Here is a 14,303-nt window from a genome sequence, read left to right as displayed (position 1 = left end):
AATTCTAGTAACAAAATAAAAAGGGAGATTCTTATTAGACTTTTTTCTGTTAGATATTTCACTTGTTTTAACTTACATTAGATATTTCACATTATTTTAAACTTTTTTCTTATATTAAAAAACGGGACTGCACACACATAAATTAATATAAATAATAGAAAAATAATTGCAAAAATAATTAAAGTTAAAACTAAGCTAATATCACAGAACTGTTATTGCTTGATTGCAATGGAATACTGATGTTTTGTCTTGTCTTTATCTTCTTTTGTGTTTACTGATCTGTCAATTCGTTGCTGTATCCTTAAACTTTCTAGTGTGTATCTTCTGTTCTCTTTTCTTTCCTTATCCAGTATTTTGACATTTTTTAAGTCCGCTGTGTGTCCACTGTCTTTAATGTGTTGAGAGAGTGCTGTTTTTTCTGAACCATTCCTAATGTCAGTTTGATGTTCGCTCATTCGTATACTTAGCTTTCGTTTGGTTGTGCCAACGTATACTCTTCCACATTCCTCTTTGTCATTGCCTTTACATGTAATTTCGTAAACAACATTGCTCTGCTGTAATCTGTCTCTTTTTGTTTTGTGCCTTTTAAATAGTGTTTGAAGTGTTTCGTTTGATTTGTATGCTAGTGATGTTGTTGTGTTATCAATGATGTCTTTCATACATTTAGTCTCTGTAAGTTTAGGAACATACGGTAAACTGAGGAAACATTTTTCCGTTTTCTCAATGTTTTTATTATCGTTTGTGTTAGTACTATTTATGATTTGGTTTATTAGTGCAGGTGGATAGCAGTTTTTGGTTAAAATGTCGGTAAATTTGTGTATGTTGTTGTTTTTGAATTGCTCGTCGCTTAAGAAAAGGACTTTATTCAGTAAACTTTTTGCAGTATTCACTTTCATATTTTTTGGTTGTGTCGAATGGAAGTTTATTATTCGTCCAGATGCCATTTTTTTAGTGTACCAATCTGTTTTGATTTTATCCATGTCTCTTATTATCAACATATCCAAGTAGGCTAGTCTATTGTTTTCTTCTTTCTCTATGGTAAATTTGATTTTTTGGTGATATGTGTTAAGAAGGTGTAATATGATTTGTTCGTCACTTTTGTTTATAATTGCAAATATGTCATCGACATATTTGGTCAGTAATTTTATATTGATACCCTTTTCCTTCAATTCCATTAGTACTTCGTCCAGTAGAGTGTCCAATACGATATCAGCGATTTTTCTCATTTTTAAATACATTTTTTCTTCAAAATTAGTCATGTTTGTGAGACTTTTTCTCCTTACGAACTGCGAAAAATGGAAACAATGAGTAGAGTTTCGAAAAATTTGGAATGTTTTGAAGCGATTTGCATCTTTAAATTTTTAAAACGATGACTTTAATTTTTTTATTTTTGTCGTTGGGCGCATCCACTGTGCATAGTGGTGTAGGGTATACAAATTTAGTTACATTTCAAACAAGTTATTGCCTGCCGGATACAAAAAAATATTTTTCCCAACTGAAAATATTTTTCCCAACTAATCTACCCCTAGTTAAACGTCAAGTTACATTTGTAGCAAATTTTGTTAAATTTGGTTTCATTGTGTCTCGGGAGATGAGGGTGGTGGATAGATAACATTTTGTTTGTTTCTTAATATTCATGTTTTGTTGATTTGTCTATTATTTGATTTATCATCTTCTCTTTCTTCTTAGTGTTTTATTGTTAATTTTGTGGTTTATTTTTATTGTCATTGCAGTTGCCATTACGGAGGATGACATGATGGTTGTACAGGACAAAACGAATCGCAATTTACGTTTACGTGAATATTTACGAGAGCAATCAACAAAATCCGATTTGGTTGTAATGACATTGTCCATGCCATCGAAGAAATTGTCACAATTGTGAAGTTTAATTCGTGATATGCCACCGTTCCCGTTTGTTCGTGGAAATCTGACCAGTGTATTGAAGGAAAGACGAGAAGAACGAAGAGGAAAGTTAAAATCCAATGAAGCGCGAAACATAAATATTAAATAGGTTTTTACACAAAACAGAATGAAGAAGAATTTCAACAAAAACCGGAAACACAGTTAAATATGAAATGTGAAACGAAAACAATAAGGAGAATTGTGTATAAACAAAAATACATATAAATACATAGTTAGATATGTATAAGCTTAAACCCAACCAGTATTTTTTGAAATTTTTAATCAAATTCGAGACTTTTTTGATCATACTGCACGATTAAAAAGCTGGAATATGAGCTCATTTTCTGATCACAAATGACTCCTTTGTCGGGAGGAAAACGTAATCTCAGGCGACTCTTATAAACAAATCACAAAATGAGTTTTCCTCTGCATTAGTTTTGAGTCATTTTTGCCAATTTTCTGATGGTATATAAAGTCTTTTAATAATTTATTGGTGATATGTTGATTAATTTAGTACTCTTTTTTGAGTCATGTTTATAATCGTTTATGAGTCTTTAAAGAGTTATTTTTGAGTCTTTTTATTAGACGAAAATTAAAAGAATTTTCTTTTTATTCTTCTTTGCTTTTTGTTTCTTTCCTTTGTTTTGTTGTCTTTTCTGCTTTGATATGACTTTTACTTATCATTTATGTTGCTCGGTGGTTAGTATACTGATTCTTCATTTCCCTTGACAAAACCTGAACATGTGTTATGTTTGTCTGTACTTTTAATATTATACGTTACATTTATATCAAAGTTTTGGAGAAAGTGTATATGAGAATTATTTACAACCAAACCATATGCTTAGACAAATAAAACAAAACAATCGGTTTTTAATCACCTATCTGTTTAAAATATGATCAGAAGGTACGTAATTATAATCACTTTTCAAACACCTGCATGACCCTTTTTTGATTAAGCATTTTTCAATCTTCCGGTGGTCAAAATGTGACAATAAATAACAAAAAATAGTCACATTTGAAACGCCTCAATGATTTATATGATTGCCACACATTTGTTTTTGTATTTTAAATTGAACTCTTTTTAATAATTACCGGGAGTGACTTTCGAGTCCCTTTCTGAACATACAAGCTACTTAATCAGTTTTTGGTCACAAAAAGGACTCAAAATAGACTCCGCAATGTGATGTTTGGAAAAACAATCTTCCAAATGCTAGCTGGGAAGAGACATAATTTTGTATATATGTATGTAAGTTAACACATAAACATAAAAAATACCAAATGAATTGAGTTAACAATAAACATACAAAATACCCACTGAATTGCCAGACGCTGAGTTTGCAGTTTTGCTGCGAGAAGTAAAATAAAATGAAAATGCTGATGTTGCAGTTTGGTGGGAAGAACATTTTCAAAACAAAGAGTAACACTCACTCTGCCGTCGCAAGTCAAGAACATAAGAGCCAGCAACGCTGCTCGGCCAACATAATTAAAAATAAAACACACAACAATTTGTATTGATGTAACTTGCATATTGAAATAAAGATTTTGTTCAAATTAAAATTTGAAAAATATATTGATGTAACTTGTATATATACATAAATATATATATTTTTTAATTATACCCCCAGCATTTATGCTAACATTCATACGGGCAAAATGTGCCTCATCGAAATAATGGTTTTAGACCCCAAGTATGTTTAGACGAAATCCGTTTCAGACAATTTGGAGTCGATTTAGCAATATCCGTCCGTCTGTCCGTCTGTCTGGCTGGTGCGCACGACAACTCTCGAACGGATAAACCGATTTTGTCCATCGTAAAATTTCTGCTAGACTTAGATTAGGTTCCAATATGGACCCAATTGGTCCACTCCTCCGGGTACCTCCCACACAAAATTTCGGAAAAGTTCAGTTTAGAAGCTGCTCTCGAATCGCTTTGATTTGTTGTAGCAACTTCTATTCACTGTTCTCTATACGACGGTACAAGTTTCATCCTGAGAAATTAGACTGAAAATTGCAAAAAAAATCTTATGACACCGTGTGTGGTGGTTGGAGCGCAAGATAACTCTCGAACGGATCTGCCGATTCGGTCTAGAATTTGGCTTTCGTAATATTTTGTCCAAACTTAGTTTAAGTTCGAAGATAAGCCATATCGGTCCAATCTTTCAGGTACCTCCCCCACAAAAGTTCAAAAATGTTCCGAAAAATTTTGAGCCCGATAACTCTTGAAGTAGTGACCCATTCGCTCTACACTTTACACAACCTAATATATTCACCAGATATGGTTGGTTGGTTTACGTGGTGGCTATACTTTATTGCCTCAATTATTATATAAGGAATACCGTTTTGAAAACCACACCTCTCGTTCAAGGATTGTAATTTCGTAGTATTCAATTGGCAGTTAAATCCAACCTGATGAGTTGAGAAATCGCAGAAGGTCTCCCGGACCTACTTCGGCTATCTCGGCGACATTATAAAGGAACGGTCGTCGTTGCATTAGTGTAGGGCAGGAACAGAGGAGGTGCTCCACAGTTTCCTCCTCTTCTTCATCTCCGCAGCTGCGACAGTGGTCGTTGTGTGGCATATTTATACGCTTTGCGTGGTTACCAATAGCCCAGTGACCGGTTGACACTGCAATAAGTCTTGCCAGGTTCCGTTTGGCTGATTAGGAAATTTGTACGTTTGGCGTTGTATTGAGGCCATGTAGATTTTGATATTCGGCATGTTTCCGTTTTGTCCCATCTACTCTCGGCCAATGATAGATAGTATTTGAAGATATCCGCTTTAACTACTCCCATTGGTTTTGCGACTGACGCCTTTGGGAGTTCATTAGAGGCGGATCCTTCTCTGGCTAGTTCGTCCGCTTTTTCATTCCCATCAAGCCCCTTATGGCCTGGGATCCAGGTGAGAGTTACTCTTGCCAGACGCCCTAGTTTAGCAAGTTCTTCTTTACAATCTTTCACTAGCTTTGATGTGGCAGAGTTAGATTTTAGTGCAAGGAGCGCCGCTTGACTGTCGACATAAATTCCTATTGAGTTTGATGTGTGGATTTTTAAGAGAATAATACAAGCTTCCTTTATGGCCAGTATCTCCGCCTGAAAAACACTGCAATCGTCAGGTAACTTTATGGATGTAGATATGTTTGCATCATCTGAGAAGACACCAGAGCCGACTCCACATTTTATCTTGGAGCCATCTGGGTATACCTTGATGTCATGGCCTGTCAGTGGTAATCCATTATTCCATTCTTTCTTGCTTGGAAATTTGACTTCAAAAGGCTGATCGAATGTCATTGTAGGAACATTCACCAGATATAGATCAGGTTCGAATATGTACTACATTTGTCCACCCCTTCGGGTACCTCCCACACAAAATTTCGGATAAGTTCACTTTAAGAAGAAACAAATTGCATTCGCTGCATCCATTACGACTGTAAAAGTTTTTTCAGGCGCAAGTACATACTTCTTGAGAAAACAGACCGAAAGGTATAAATATATATGTAGTGGCTGGAGAGCACGATAACTCTCGAACTGATCAACCGATTTTGTTCAAAATTGGACTCCCAAAGTAAGATCGACTGCCATAATATACTATGTCGGTCCATTGCTTCAAGTACCTCCTCTGCAACACATTTGAACTTAAATCTTAATCCACATTTTTGTCGGCAAGTGCAAATGTACAAAAAGGGCCACAAAATTCTGAAAAGATTCTAAGTTCATTCGATCTGCCCAAAAATGAAAGTTTCACTACACATTGGCTGAGGGTATATCTCTGTCGGCACGACTGATACTTTTTTACTTGTTTTATTATGATTTGTATTTTAGGTAAATGTCTTATAAAATAGTTTCCACAACAAAACATGCCACTACATACCACACCGACACCACACCATGCAGAGAATAGAGATGACAGTCTGTTGTCTTTAGACCATTACCGACCGCTTTGACTTTCCACAACACAATTTCCAGAGCATTAGACAACAATAAACGAGCATGTGTTTGCAACCTGGAGACAATGCCTATGCAAAGCAGCCCATCCCAGCTATAGAGCTTTTTTTCTATTTTAGTTTGTCACCTTATTTTAGTATCAGTTAAAAATTGTCCGTTTAGATAAACTGTCTCTTATATAAAAACACGATTTTTTTACTTTTAACTTTTTCCATTTAATTTGAAGCATTGTGGCGTTTTTTTATTGGGATAGCGACTGCAATTTTGTTTTTTCAAAATAGTCTGGCTTAATCCCATTGTTGTTGTTTTAATATTTTAAAACAACTATTTTATTAGTGGAAAAGATTTGGCATTGTTCGCCAAGGGGTAAGACAGGGACTACTATAGTTTCGATCCACGCCACTGGATCTCATCAGTTTCCTTGTTTCTTGTTTGTGGATATTCTCCACCGAAGTTATTTTTCAATAACTTCTTCTTTATACTTCGAGCTGACGATTGATGTTTGGGTATAAAAAGATTCTTGTTGAAGAAGTTATTGAAAAATAACTTCGGTGGAGAATATCCACAAACAAGAAACAAGGGAACTGATGAGATCCAGTGGCGTGGATCGAAACTATAGTATTCCCTGCCTTACCCCTTGGCGAACAATGCCAAATCTTTTCCACTAATAAAATAGTTGTTTTAAAATATTAAAACAAGAACAATGGGATTAAGCCAGACTATTTTAAAAAAAAAACAAAATTTTCCATTTAATTTTAAAAATTTTTTGTTAAGTAAATTTCTTGTAAACTAGTGTTTGTTGTTCAAAATTGTTTGATGCATTATTGTATGTTTTTAATTTGTAATTTATTTAGTCTTTAAACAAACCCTGCGGGACTTTTCTTAACCGGTTTACAAAATAGTTATAAATGTATTATTCTAAAACTAACTACAAATTGGTTGAAAAGTCATCTATAGATCAACCAGATTGAAAACTAAACAAATGGAGAACTGACTATCTCTGCATTACTTTCCAACTAGTTATTAACCAGTAGGAAAATAGTCGGTTACAAAGCAATTTTTCTGCAACCAACTATAAATTAGTTGAAAAGTCATGTAAAGATCAACCAGTTGAAAACGTTGAATGTTCAATAGTGTTTTTTCGACGGAAATAATTCACGTTCGTAATTATTTCGATATGAAAGCAACATACAATTATACAAGCTAGTTTCGATAGACTCGACATACCAAAAGAGGAACAACAAGGGAAAATAACTGAGAAACAACTGGAGTCACAATAAAAATTCAAAGATAAAACCAAAAGAGAGAATTAAAAGAAATAAAAAATAAATAAAATATAATAAACAAAAAAATTAAAAAACAACAATTTTAAACTGACTATAAAAAGTCAAAAAATAGTTAGATATAAATTAGTTAAAAATATTTGGTTTATAACTAGTTAAAAGTAATGCAGAGTTGGACAACTGTCCACTGCCTAGCTCACCCCACGTTAAAGTAGTTAGTTGGCGCAGTGGAAAATAAACGAAAAATAACCACTTGTGGTCATTTTTGAACTACTTATAAACTATTTTTAAACTAATTTATTTCCCCGCAGGGAAACTAATTGTTAACATTAAAAAAAGAAACACTTACACGCAGATACATTAAGTTGCCGACATAGCCAGACAAAACCATTGTTTATTGTATTTTTATGACAATATTATTGTGTATTTTTACTAACTTAATAATTAATTGTATTGTTAACTCAATTGTCGATTTTAATTAATTAATGTAAATTATCTAGTTAGATTATATGCTAATCAATAAATAAAGAAACAACAAAAAGAATTCACAACAACATTTTTTATTTTTATACCCTCAGGTTTTGGCTGACATATTTTATTAAATTTGTCTTTGAGATGACCAAAAAGCATACATATAAGGTGAATTGATAAAAAAACATGACTCCCAAAAGATTTAAAAATTTGTATGTACTGGCATTTTGACCATTTTTTTAAGTCACCGTTATGTGGTTAACGATAAAAAATAACCATTATTTTCAAATTTCGTGTGTTACGCGTATTCGATTTTCGTGTTTATACCCTCCACCATAATATGGAGGGTATAATTAAATTATTCATTCTGTTTGTAACACATCGAAATATTCGTTGGAGACCCCATAAAGTATTTACATATATTCTTGATCAGCATAAAATTCTAAGTCGAAATAGCCACGTCCGTCTGTTCGACCGTCCGTCTGTTGAAATCAAGATACAACTCGCAATTTTAAAGATATAACTTTGTAATTTGGTACAGAATTTTATATTACTCCTAGGATGTTTGGTATTGAAAATGGGCAATATCGGTTCACGTTTTGATATAGCCCCTATAGAACCGTTCCTCCCGATTTTCGGTTTTTTGAAGGTTTTAGCCTCATTATCCCACCGAAGTAGCTGAATTTAGGTACTTAGAAATTTTCCACCTGAAATTTGTCGGTATAGATCTACTAAAGCCCCCATAGAACGGTACCTCCCGATTTTCGATATTTTGAAGGTTGTGGCCTCAATGTACCACTGATATGGCTGAAATTTGGTATTTAGGTTTCGTTGGGGGTACAAAACTTTCCACCACGTCTTATCATATTCCCCATAGAACGCTATCTTTTGATTTTAGGTATTTTGAAGATTGTGGTATCAACATCCCACCGAAATGGCTGAAATGTGGTATTTGGTCTTCGTTGAGGGTATAAAACAATCCACCAGAAATTTGTCGGTATAGGTTCTTACATAGCCCTCCATGGAACAGCACTCATGGATTTTTGATATTTTGAATGTTTTACACAGGACACTATAGGTAATTTGGACAGGTTTTTAGGCAAAAAATTGATCTTTGTACTTTAAGTAACGCGAGTTTTATAATATGATTTGAAGAAAGAACATGTCAAATTATAAGGATACTAGCTAAGTGCCCGCTTCTTCGTATGCGGAAAGGAAATAAAATACAAATAAACAACACTGATGATGGACCATAGATTTTTGTATACTATTAGCTATTTAAATTTCTATTTAATTTAAGTCATGCTCCTTCGCCTTTAGTTGGATTTCCAAGAAATCGTAGTATGTAACCACTACACCTTATTAGCGCCCAAGTCTTAAAAATTCAGATTTATTGCTTTATCCATTCGCTAAAAATCGCGCAGTATTTATTTCCCATTTAATTCGAATTTCCAAAACTACGACCTTATATCGAAGATACATACTTTCAGTGACTTACGTTAGAAATTTCTGGTTTTACCCTTTCATTAACAAAGAATTTGGTTCTTTTCGTACCCTTCCAGTAAGAATTTCCAAACAGCCAACCTTATCCAACACTTATACGCCAACAGTAACTCACATTCCAAATTCAAGGTTCTAGGTTCAGCGGTTTCGCCTAGGACCCGAATACTTCCCTAAAATGTCCGGTATTCAAAATGACCATGGAAGTCACGTTAACTATTTACACTTCACTTAGTCTATTTTAAAACAGCAACAAATCTACATTTTCCAATCGTCTAAAATTTGGACTTTGAATACTCGGAGGATATAGAATCTTGATTAAAAAAAAATTCACTTCAGTTTAGGGTATTGTGAAGATTTATTTACATTTCACAACAGAAGTAGACCTAATTTCGTAATTTGTGGTATCACAGGTCAGAAAATCTTTATTCAAACAATTTTATTTAATGTGCATTTTTTGAGGTATTTCAGTTTATCAAGGGGTAAAAATCTTCCTGTAAAGGATTGTTTATAAACCGCATTGGCGTTAACATAAAGCCAATAGAACAATATTCAGTACAATTTTTAATTTTTCTTACTTTAGTTTGTACTTTGAGTACACTCTAACAGTGACCACATCTAACAGTGAACCTAATAATAATTTTCAGAATTCTACCTCTATTCCGTTGTCCAATTTGATACCCCTTGGTACTTTTCATACTCTAGCAATTTAATTCCCGCTTTATTGCTTCCACAAACACCAAATTTAGTGCAATTCTGAACTTTCCAACACAACCTGCATAACTCAACTCACAACGACCTCTGTACTAAATTGCAGAATTTGCATGCATTTCAAAAAATCCCTAATCTAAACAACAGCACTCCTCCGTCAGGGGTAACAATCTTGACGCGATGCGGGGGCTTAGGTCACAATTTTCTGTGCTCGACATGTCATTCTGAATGAAGACCTAATATTCATTCTATATGACATCTTGTACATTCTGAATGAAGACCTAGTATTCATTCTACATGACATCTTGTACACAGGAAAGTGTGACTGACCAAAGGTTATCCACCTTTGTCACGACCCAAGCAGGCGAACTGATAATCCACAGCTCACCTTTAGGTGAGTGACATATACATACACTTTTAAGATCAAGGTGATGGAGTTGTGCCGAGGATCTGAATGGCCGACAAGTGCCTAAAGAAGTCTGGTCGCTAGCAACTCCCCCTCGACGCCAGGGCACGGGTCGGGGGTACTTATAATTAGCCTAGTCTGCGCAAGCCGTCACTGCGTACGATGGTCCATCCCCTTACGGCACACTCGTGGGAACAATCTATGGAAAAAATACTAAACAAACAAACAAAAACCAAAACAAAACTACCCCTCGGCTGCAGTGTGGCAACTCATCCGAGGATGAACTTTTAGCCTCCAGCCAGGAGCTGGCAGCTAGCCAACCAAGTGTAGTCAGCACTGCAAACAGCTCTGACTCACTTCAGCAACATAAAACTAATACACAAACTCTAACCGTCACTGAAGATGGTCAGTCTAACAAAAAGAAAAAAAGCCCGTCCGACGTTCGTAAGGCCCTGTACCAGAAGGCAAAGTATATTCTCAGCAAAATTGCTAAGAATGCTGCAGAAGGTACAGTCCATGAACGGGATGAAGAAGACAAGATTACCTACACTAAAATCGTAGAGGAATACGAAAAAGCTAAAGCCTCTACAAATGAACAACCAACATCCTCCAAGCGTGAACGCTCTCGCACAGAGGACAATAAGCCCGCAAAGAGGAAAAAGTTAAAGCATAACACCACTGCCTCTTCAACAATAAAACGCCCATTCAACGAAGTCGTTAAGGATAACCTGATGGTTGCCGTGGCCAACGACAAGAATAACAAGCTGTCCCCTATCACCACAGCGGAATGGGGCATGGTAGAAACAAAGTTGTCAGAATAAGTTATGGAACATGTTTTCGCAAACGACGATTCTCCTGTGCCCCATTTCGACTCTAGCGAGGTACACCGTGGTTATAGGGTAATCAAATGCATGGACGAGTTCTCAAAGGGATTCTTGGAGAAATGTATCGCAAAGATCAGCGATGCTTGGGAAGACATCAGCCTGCGGCTGATACCAGCCCAAGATATCCCTATGAGACCTCGAGCCAGAGTTTGGTTGCCCAAGATAGACTGCGACGGCCCCAAATCACTGCAAGGTCTGGCGAAAATGAACAAAGACGTTCCAATGGACGAATGGTCTGTAATCGCCATGGAACCACCCAATAATAATAGTATGAGCTTGGTTCTCTCGATAACAGAGGCCGGAGTAGAGGCACTGGAGAGACTAGGCAACAAACTGTTCTTTGGCGTAAGGGAAGCCAAAGTAAAGATACTACGCCCACTTGGCCCGAACGGAGAAGACGATGGTGTTGACGTCGACGATGCCGAAAAGCTGCTCGATAATATGCAGCTAGAGGGGCCATCCACATCATCCCCCCATTAAAACTATGCTTAACCCATATCGTACCGAGAAAAAATTTTTATTTATTTTTTTAAAAACAAAGCACTTTTTAGGGTAATTAGGACCCACTGATGTCAAAAATCAACTCAAAAAATTTTTCCGATTTTTCGTTTTCCCGGAAAGTGGTGTTCGAAATTTCGAACGCTGGTACTTAAGCTATATGTATAGAAGTAAAATAAAATTGATTTATTTGCCGTTTTACTGATTTATTTCACCATTTTTGTATGAAAAAATGGTTGAAGATTGGTATTAAGACTTCTTTGGACCTACAAAACCTTTCCCCGAAATGTGTCAGCACTGGTCCACGTTTTGGATTGCCCCCCATAGAACGGTACCGCCCGATATTCGGGAGATTTCAAGGATTTAGCTGCATTATCCTACAGAAATGACTGTAAATTAATACATATTTAGCCTCTTTTGAGGTTACTTAAATTTCCTCCAGAAATTTGTCAGCATAGGTCCACGTTTTATATAGCCTCCATTGAATTGTACCTAACGTTTTTAGGGTATTTCAGGCTTTTAGCCGTACTATCCTTTAGAAATGGCTGAAAATTAGTATTTAGTGTTATATGGTGCTATAATAACTTTTCCCCGCAATTTGTCAGTAAATTTCCACATTTTGATATACCCATCGATATGTAGGTTAAGTACCAGCGTTCGAAATTTCGAACAGTCAACTTTGCACATCTGTAAAGTCGCGCTTGCGCATGTAATTCAAGTTCTCTATATTTACTGAAACGACTACATATATTGGCAATAATTCCCCATGATTACTTTTTTAATTTCATTTTTTCTATAATTTTTTAAAATTAATTTAAAAAAGATCCAAAAATATAGGTTTTAAAAATCTACCCTTAACATCGAGGGGTAGGTGTTGTTTTCAAGGGAACAATTTTTTTTTATTTGCTGACAGATTAGACTTTATACATATACCAAAACATGTTTAAAATTTAACCTTTTTCATCCATAAATATTTTTTTGAAAAAAAGTGATTTTACTGTTCGAAAAATCGAACACCAAGTACGAAATGGGTTAAGGTCGTTCAGATCAATCTGAAGCACTCTAGGGTAGCTTTAGATAACCTGAGGATCCTTCTGGTGGAGGAGGATCTAGACATAGGCATTATACAAGAACCATACGTCTTTGAGAATGAAGTAAAGGGACTTGATAGCAGAGAATACAATACATTATACATGAAGGATAAAGGTAAGCCAAGATCATGTCTAATTGTTAAAAGAAACATAAATGCATTTCTGTGTCCTCAGTATAGTACAGCGGACTTCACCGTGGCAAGAGTGGAACTGAAAAATGGTAAACAGTTCTTTATCGCATCCTGTTATATGGCTCACTCAAGGGAAGCACCACCAAGCGAGGTCTTGGACACCTTGGGAGCCATACACACACACAACACCGTTATCATTGGCTGCGACGCAAACGCAAGACATACCCTGTGGGGTAGCTCTGAAATCAACGACAGAAGTGTGTCAGTTTTAGATTTCATTAATACTAACAATCTCACTATATGCAATAGAGGTACTAACCCAACATTTGTATTTCCAAGCTCGGATAACTTTAGGGGATGGCAAGATGTCATTGATCTAACCTTAGTATCCGATAAACGACATATTGAAATTGCTAATTGGATGGTATCCGATAAGAATTCTTTCTCAGATCACAATTGGATACTATTTAATATATCTGAAAAAGAAACGCCAACAAATTGCTTTCGCAACCCCAAAAGAACAAACTGGGAGAAATTTAATAGGGTTTTAAAAGATAAACTTCCCAGCTCTCCTCAAAAAGGCGACACTACAACATGTATTGACAAAGCTGTATCTATTCTGGAGAAATCACTAGACACAGCCTTTAAAGTATCCTGTCCAATGACACGATCGAAAAAACACTATCCACCATGGTGGACATCCGAACTCTCTAAACTGCGTAAAGAGTCACGGAAAGCTTTCAACGCCAGCTACCAAAGCGGATCCTGGCAGTCATACAAGGATAAGCTAAAGGAGTACAAAAAAGCCATAGCCAAAGCAAAAAAGCAATCATGGGTTGATTTTTGCGGATCGCTAGAAAATACCAAAGATACAACCAGACTAAGTAAAGTTATGGCAAAAGGTCATTCGAATCCTACCTATATAAAGAGAAACAACGGCACCTGGTCCGAAAACTCAGCCGAATCTCTTGAAATCCTTCTTACCACGCACTTCCCCGGCTGCTCGGACAGTACCGAAGAAATGCGACCCACTACAGCTGTAGATAATAACAACAGTGAAGTTGATAAGATAATAAGTCCGAATAAAGTCACGTGGGCTATAAACAGCTTCTCTCCCTACAAATCTCCAGGACCAGATGGAATCATACCAAAAATGCTACAATGTGCAGAGGAAATAATAAATCCCTGGCTAGTATACATTTATAGTAGATGTATATTCCTTAACTACGTTGCAACGAGTTGGAGACAGGTAAAGGTTGTCTTCTTACCCAAAGCAGGAAAACGTAGTCACGAAAATGCTAAAGACTTCAGACCAATAAGCCTTTCATCATTTCTACTTAAGACGCTCGAAAGACTCATCGACGTGTATATTCGAGAAAAGATGGACAACTCAAACATCATATCTTCTAGCCAACATGCTTATATTAAAGGGCGCTCGACGGATACAGCCCTACATGAAGTCGTTAGGACTATAGAGAAGTCCTT

The 14,303-nt window shown here is 35.9% G+C and overlaps 1 pseudogene; it reads left to right on the top strand.

Annotated features, from left to right (window-relative positions):
- Positions 1-14,303, top strand: part of LOC141401837 (bumetanide-sensitive sodium-(potassium)-chloride cotransporter-like) — a 155,515-nt pseudogene that overhangs the window by 93,105 nt on the left and 48,107 nt on the right.

This window comes from Musca autumnalis, unplaced genomic scaffold (assembly GCF_047663935.1).
Source record: "Musca autumnalis isolate F117 unplaced genomic scaffold, ASM4766393v1 scaffold_4, whole genome shotgun sequence".
Classification (NCBI taxonomy): domain Eukaryota; kingdom Metazoa; phylum Arthropoda; class Insecta; order Diptera; family Muscidae; genus Musca; species Musca autumnalis.
The sequence above is the reverse complement of the archived record's forward strand: the minus strand, read 5'-3'. Positions and strand labels throughout refer to the sequence as shown.